This window comes from Chenopodium album, chromosome 5 (assembly GCF_948465745.1).
Source record: "Chenopodium album chromosome 5, dcCheAlbu1.1, whole genome shotgun sequence".
Classification (NCBI taxonomy): Eukaryota; Viridiplantae; Streptophyta; class Magnoliopsida; order Caryophyllales; family Amaranthaceae; genus Chenopodium; species Chenopodium album.
This window is the reverse complement of record NC_137838.1, coordinates 31,121,498-31,128,959: the sequence shown is the minus strand read 5'-3', so window position 1 is coordinate 31,128,959 and position 7,462 is coordinate 31,121,498. Positions and strand designations below refer to the sequence as shown.

The following is a 7,462-nucleotide window of genomic DNA, read 5'->3' as shown; positions in this document are numbered from 1 at the left end:
TGGATGTCCTTGGAAAACCGATCGATGATGACTATGCACATGATATTATCTTGTTCTCACTCCATGATGGTTTTGACATTGTTAAGCTCACTCATAATGATGAGGGATCGTCGGTGACATTGATCAATCTGTTGCTTAACCATGCTGAGGAGTTCCTGAAGAAGAGAGGAAGCGAATGCTTCTTTTGCGGTAGTTGGCCATGCCATACACAAGGGTGTCCCCACTATACACCAGTGAAAACAGAAGGTAAAGAGTTACTTGATGTTTTCGTTGTAGAAATTAATCTTACTTCATCTTCCACTTGGGTATTTGATACCGGATGTGGTGCTCATATCGTTAATAACGTGCAGGGCTTGAAATACTACTACAAAAATTTGCAAAGAGACCTGTTAAAATATGCCTTAGAGACCGCCTCATAACGGGTCTCTATCTCAGGGATCTGTTTGATAAAGAGACCCGTTCATTAGGGAGGGTCTGTTTATAAGGTCAAAAAGACCCGTTGTAAGTGATAGTGGGTCTGTTATGTTAGTTATAAAATAAATAATTTAATAGAAAAAGAAACCTGTTATTCAAGATATGGGGTCTGTTTAATGGGTATCAAACAGACCCCTCATGTCAAATAACGGGTCTTTTTGTTCTCTAATTTTTTTTTAAAAAAATTATTTTTTCTTTAACTTTTATGTGCTTTGGCAGGTTTGCATTTAAATTTCGATAATTTTGTTTTCATGCTTATAAAAAATGGCTGAAAAATCATAAATTATAAGTTACTCAATACTACAGAAATAGCAATGAGTAAAATTTATGTGATACAAAAAATCATCCAATATAAAATTGGAAAAAAAAAGTATTATAATTTACTAAAATTTACAATCATATTACATGAACAACTAAACAAGGCTTTAGTACTCAATTTTCTTCCTCCTTTGTTTGAAGTCACGTAAACCTGACAAAACAAAAACAAAAAGTAATGAATCATTGTCAGAATTCTACTAAAAAACTGATTTGAAAACCCATTCAATAAATAAAAAAAGAGAAATTAAATACACCACAGATTATTGAATTGAAACAAATCATAAACGTCACAAGTAATTAGTAACATTAATAAATAAAAAAAAGAAAAATTAAATACATTACAGAATATTGATTGAAACAAATCATAACATCACAAGTAACTAGTACTAATTTATAGCACAAAAAATTGCAAAACGCCATACACTACATAACATTCGGTTAATAAGTTTGTTGAGAAAAGAATAAAATCAATCAAAAGTTCAATAACAATCCAATTAAATTATAAATTTCCAGACAAATTCAAAAATGGAAAAATCAAATCATGGATAGATTACCTCAATTTAGATCGGAAGTTAGGTCATTAATTGGACAACAATTCTTCATATTTTCCAGATCTATTATCATAAGAGGTTCAGTATCTCTCTGCCTTTGAAGAATTAAAGTATACCTTGAATTCGGGATACCATGACCATTCACCATCAACTTCAAGCAACTGAAATATGCCGCGCGCAGTCTTTTAATTCGATTCTAGTACAAAAGCAAGCATCTTGGTTGTTTGTTGAAAATCGCATATTTGGTCAAATGAGAAGAGAAAAAGCAAGCATATTGAGGGGGAGAGATCGAAAAAGCTCGACCCAAAGTGCCCATTATATCATAAAAAAAAGAGGATGAGGGTTTTCATTTGGTTTATGGAGGAAGGAAAAGGAAGCTAGTGACGGCGGATTCATAAAAAAGAGAGGATGAGGGTTTTCATTTGGCATTGGGGTTAGGCAGAGGTTATGAAGAGAGAAGAGAGAAGGTGAGTGAGTTTTAAAGGATACAAATCATACAATGATTAAAAATTAAAATAGAGTACACGCATTGCTGCAGGATTAAAGGTAATAGACCCGTTAAACTTGAGAATGGGTCTCTTATCACCCCTATTTTTCTCAAATGATTTAAGATGTGGGACCTAATACAACGGAGAAACCCGTTAGGTTTGCTAACGGGTCTCTTATCTCTCTTTTTTTTTCTTACGCCAAATTTCATACACATAGGAGACCCGTTATAACTTATGTTGGATCTCTTATATCAAGCAGACCCGTTATTTAAACAATAGGTCTTTTATCAAGGGTATCTTTTCCAAGTTTTGTAGTAGTGAAAGAAAGTAAGAAGTTAGCAAAAGGGGAAGTAACGCTTCGAGTAGGAAATGGAGCAAAAGTTGCTGCACTTTCTATTGGAAGCTATCATTTAAGACTTCCTTCTGGACTTATTTTGGTGCTTAATAACTGTTATTATGTACCAACTATAACTTAAAACATTATTTCAGTTCCTGTTTTAGATTCTGAAGGATTTTTATTTGAAATAAAAGACAAGTGTTGTTTTATTTCAAAAGAAAATATGTTATATGCTAACGCCAAATTAATTAATGGTTTGTATGTATTAGAATATACAACCCATGTCTACAATATTAATCATAAAAGGCAGAAAACAGATGGTTCAAACCCAACTTACCTATGGCATTGTAGGCTTGGTCACATCAACCAAAAGCGCATCTAGAAATTACATAAGGATGGACTTCTCTCTTCATTTGATTATGAATCATTTGAAAATTGTGAGTCATGCTTGCTTGGGAAAATGACTAAGTCACCCTTCACGGGTATAAGTGAAAGAGCTAATGACCTTTTGGGACTCATACATACGGATGTGTGTGGACCAATGAGTTCAAAATCAAGGGGTGGGTTTAACTACTTCATTACTTTTACTGATGATTAAGTAGATATGGTTATGTCTACTTAATGAAGAACAAATCGGAATCCTTTGAAAAGTTCAAAGAATTCCAGAATGAGGTACAAAACCAACTTGGGAAAACGATTAAGGCATTACGATCAGATCGTGGTGGTGAATATTTAACCCAAGAATTTGATGAACATCTGATTAATTGTGGAATACTTTCACAGTTAACTCCTCCAGGAACGCCACAGTTGAATGGTGTGTCAGAAAGGAGGAACATGACTTTACTTGATATGGTGAGGTCCATGATGAGCTTTACTGATCTTCACATATCATTTTGGGGATATGCATTAGAAGCAGCTGCTAGTACTAAACAGAAGCCCGTCCAAAGCCGTTGAAAAGACTTCATATGAGATGTGGAATGGAAGAGCTCCAAAGTTGTCTTTTCTCAAGATTTGGGGATGTGAAGCCTCTGTAAAACGTTTACATGGTGATAAACTACAACCTAAATCAGACAAGTGTTTCTTTGTGGGCTATCCAAAAGAAACAAAAGGGTATTACTTCTACAATCGCGAAGATAACGAAGTGTTTGTTGCTCGCGATGGTGTATTTCTAGAAAAGGAATTCCTATATAGAAAGCTAAGTGGGAGTAAAGTGGTTCTCGAAGAAATTCGAGACGAGCAACAAAAGGATGTGGATAACACCACATCAGAGGCGAGGGCGCATGAGTCAATTAATCATGCGTCGGAGCGAGCTAATTCAACTAGCGAGACTCCTATCGTCCCACTTGAACCTAGTTCATGCGAAAATCTTCAAGGAGTTGGAGAGAATATTTCTATTGTTGCTCCTACCCCACGTAGGTCTGCAAGAATCAGAAACAAACAGTTTGTTGAGGTTCTGATAACTGAGGATTCTGAAATCTTCTTATTGGAGAATGAAGAACCTACAACCTACAAGCAAGCTTTGGCAAGCCCCAACTCAGATAAATGGCTTGAGGCCATGAAGTCCGAAATGGAATCAATGTCTGAAAATGAAGTGTGGACCCTAGTTGACTTGTCTGATGGGGTAAAACCTATTGGTTGCAAATGGGTTTACAAAATTAAAACGGACAAGGATGGAAATTCCTACATCCATAAAGCAAGACTGGTTTCAAAAGGATACAGACAGATTCATGGTATTGACTATGATGAAACCTTTTCCGCAGTAGCCATGCTTAAGTCCATTCGGATTCTTCTGGCGTTTGCTGCATTTTTCGATTACGAAATTTGGTAGATGTAAGTCAAAACCGCCTTCTTGAATGGGTTCTTGACGGATACAACCTGAGGGTTTTGAAGATCCAAAAAATCCTAGAAAGGTATGCAAACTTCAGAAATCCATTTATGGATTGAAGCAAGCATCCAGGAGTTTGAATCTTCGTTTTGATAAAGCAATCAAACAGTTTGATTTTGTCAAAAGTGAAGAGGAACCTTGTGTATACAAGAAGTCTAGTGGGAGCAGCATTGTTTTCCTAGTCTTGTATGTAGATGACATACTACTCATGGGAAATGACATACCAATGCTTGAGTCAGTCAAGGAATGGTTGAAGAGTTGTTTTTCCATGAAGGACTTAGGAGAGGCTGAATACATATTGGGGATCAAGATACATCGAGACAGATCTCGAAGGATGATTGGATTAAGTTAAGAAACTTATATTGATAAGGTTATTGATAGGTATTCCATGAAAGACTCTAAGAGAGGATTTCTCCCCATGTCTCATGGCATTACGCTCAGTAAATCTCAATGCCCTAACACGCCAGAAGAGATGAGACGTATTGTTGATAAACCTTATGCTTCGGCAATAGGGTCAATCATGTATGCCATGATATGTACGAGGCCGGATGTTGCATAAGCTTTGAGCATGTGTAGTAGGTTTCAGGAAAATCCAGGAGAAGCACACTAGACAGCTGCCAAGAACATCCTTAAGTACTTGAGAAGGACTAAAGGAATGTTTCTAGTATATGGTGGCGAAGATGAGTTGGTTGTCAAAGGTTATACAGATGCGAGTTTCCAAACAGATAGAGATGATTTCAGATCACAATCTGGATACATTTTCAGTCTGAATGGAGGAGCAGTGAGATGGAAGAGTTCGAAGCAAAGCACTGTCGCAGACTCTACAACAGAATCAGAATATTTAGCTGCTGTTGAAGCAGCTAAGGAAGCAGTTTGGATTAAGAAGTTCCTAACTGAGCTGGATATCATACCAAGTGCTCAAAAGGGAATCGAGTTGTATTGTGATAATAATGGCACCATTGCTCAGTCAAAGGAGCCTAGGTCACACTTCAAATCCAAACATGTAGAGAGGAAATATTACCTCATTCGAGAGATCGTTGACAGAGGAGATGTCAAGATGTGCAAAATTCATACGGATGAGAACATTGCTGATCCACTTACTAAACCCCTTCCACTTCCAAAGCATGAGAAACATGCTAGTGGATCTGGATTGAGGCAAATGATGTAATTAGAAGTTGTATTTATTTTTGGAGAAAAATAAGTTACATATGTAATACACTCATTTGCAGAATTATGTTTAATCAGAAATTTTATTATTTCTCTTATTTAATGATGGTTTTCAATATTAAATAAAATGTCCAAAATAATTATGGATTGATGGGCTCATCAGGTTGATGACCTGATGAATGAAACCCCACAGGTGAACAAAATCCATATATTATTTAAGTTCCTAGTTCGGAATCATTAAACTGGACATAAATGATTTCTAATAATGGACTAGCATGTAAGATTGATTGGATAGCGTAGTTTCATGGGCTATAGGAGCATAGTGAGGCTCGGTCAATCACATGGATATGCATGAATGATGCATGATCGAACTACTGACCTACTTTGAAGTTCAAGTATAGAGCTTCCGGATATATTAGTGGATTCCTTTGACATGAGTGGAACACTGATTTCATTCAATGATTGATTTAACTAAGGTACATTCAAACGTCAAGCCGTAACTGGGGATTATAAAGGGTGTTTCTCGGTTGCTTCATGAGTTGAGTGGGAGCTTTGGTTGCCACAAGATTGAATTGAGTCTACCTATTTAATTAGGAATGTGTCTTGGCCTCTTCAAGAGGGAGAATTCAGAAAAATGCATGGCCGTGCTCAAATGGATTACATAGTAATCATTTGTTCTGTGAATCTCACTCAGTTTTCAAGAAAAGATTTGTAGACTAATATGATCACAACATGAGATGCAATCATATTATCAAATCGACTTACATTGACTTAAGAAATTTGAATATTGCGCACTTGTCTCAGACCAGTGGGAGATTGAAGGAGTTATGTCTTCGATAAGTGCAATTACTAGATATATCAAGGATCACTATTATGGAGATAATAAGTTCATTCTATAGGGTCGTCAATGTTTGGTGCTAGATATGACAATTGATCTTTGGGCTAGCTTAATAGCCCAAAGCCTTATAGAATGGATCCTGCAAGGTCACACATAAGAGTATTGGGTTAAACAAGTTAGAGGCCCATTATTGGGCCTCATGAGTTCATGACATACCATGTTGATGATTGGGCTTGGATAGTTAGAAGAGTCTAATGGGTTTTGGACTTGACATGGTTTTATTTCTAGATATGATCTATAAATATAAACCATGCCTAGGGTTGCATACATAACAATTGACATACAGTAAATTGTCACACAAGCAACCAAGCATCCCAAAACCCTAACTCTCCCTCTCCTCCCTGTCCGTACGGCTCTTCCTTATGGGCGGCGCGTGTGGTGGCGCGTGGGTGGTGTTGTGGTGTGTTCGTGGCTCGGATCTCCGTTGAAGGTTGATTGAAGCGTTCAGTCACAACTAACTAGCATTAGTGGAGGTTTAATCCATGCTCGTGGACTAAGTAGAGGAATCACACGTGGGGTTCTTGTTCTCCTTATTGTTCTTGCTCGATCACTTGTGGAATCACGCTTCAAAGGTATTATTCTTACTATTTATGTGTTATGCATGAGATCCTTGGTTAGGTTCTATATGAATATGATTCATGATTATTTTCCGCTGCGTAGTACTTATAATCCCCTACAGTTTAAACCATACTTCATGGCATATCCGATTGTAATCTACACAGATCAACCCCTCAAGCAGCCAATGTCATCCGCTAGAATTCTCAAATGGGTTATTGAAATGTAAAGTCTTGAAATCACTTTCGAGCCAAGAAAGGCTGTGAAGGGTCAGACGTTTGCCGACTTCATTGTCGAAATGACGAGGCCGGTTCCACCGGATAACCCTGATCCGATTTGGAAAGTGTACGTAGATGGGAGCTCCACTATGAACGGCTGTGGTGCAGGCATTATCTATGACTCCCTCGAGGGGGACAAATTTTGTTATGCACTATGATTCAAGTTCCAGGCCTCAAACAATGAGGCGAATAGGAAGCCTTGCTAGACGGTATCTGCAAGTGTAAGGCGGCAGGGGCAACAAAAATTGATGCCTATTCTGATTTGCAATTGGTCGTTAGCTTGTACCAAGGTGAGTATGAAGCCACCTATCTAGCTATGATCAAATACCTTCAGGCGGTCAAAGAGGAAGCTAGGACATTAGAATAATTTCATCTAAGTCAAGTGCCCAAATCTGAGAATAACCAGGCGGATGCCTTGTCTAAGTTGGCATCTTGTGTCGACTGTGATACGCCTCAGTCAGTCTTTTGGGAAGTTCTGGAAAAAAGAAGGATACATGAGGAACCCATTAGA

The 7,462-nt window shown here is 37.6% G+C and overlaps 1 long non-coding RNA gene across 1 annotated transcript; it reads right to left on the bottom strand.

Annotated features, from left to right (window-relative positions):
* Window positions 1-739: 739 nt before the first annotated feature.
* Window positions 740-1,858, bottom strand: LOC145630643 (uncharacterized). The gene is made up of 2 exons (XR_014112155.1): window positions 1,347-1,858; window positions 740-943 (listed from the first exon to the last, which is right to left on the bottom strand). It is a non-coding gene; the product is annotated as an uncharacterized LOC145630643 (long non-coding RNA).
* Between the last annotated feature and the right edge of the window lie 5,604 nt (window positions 1,859-7,462).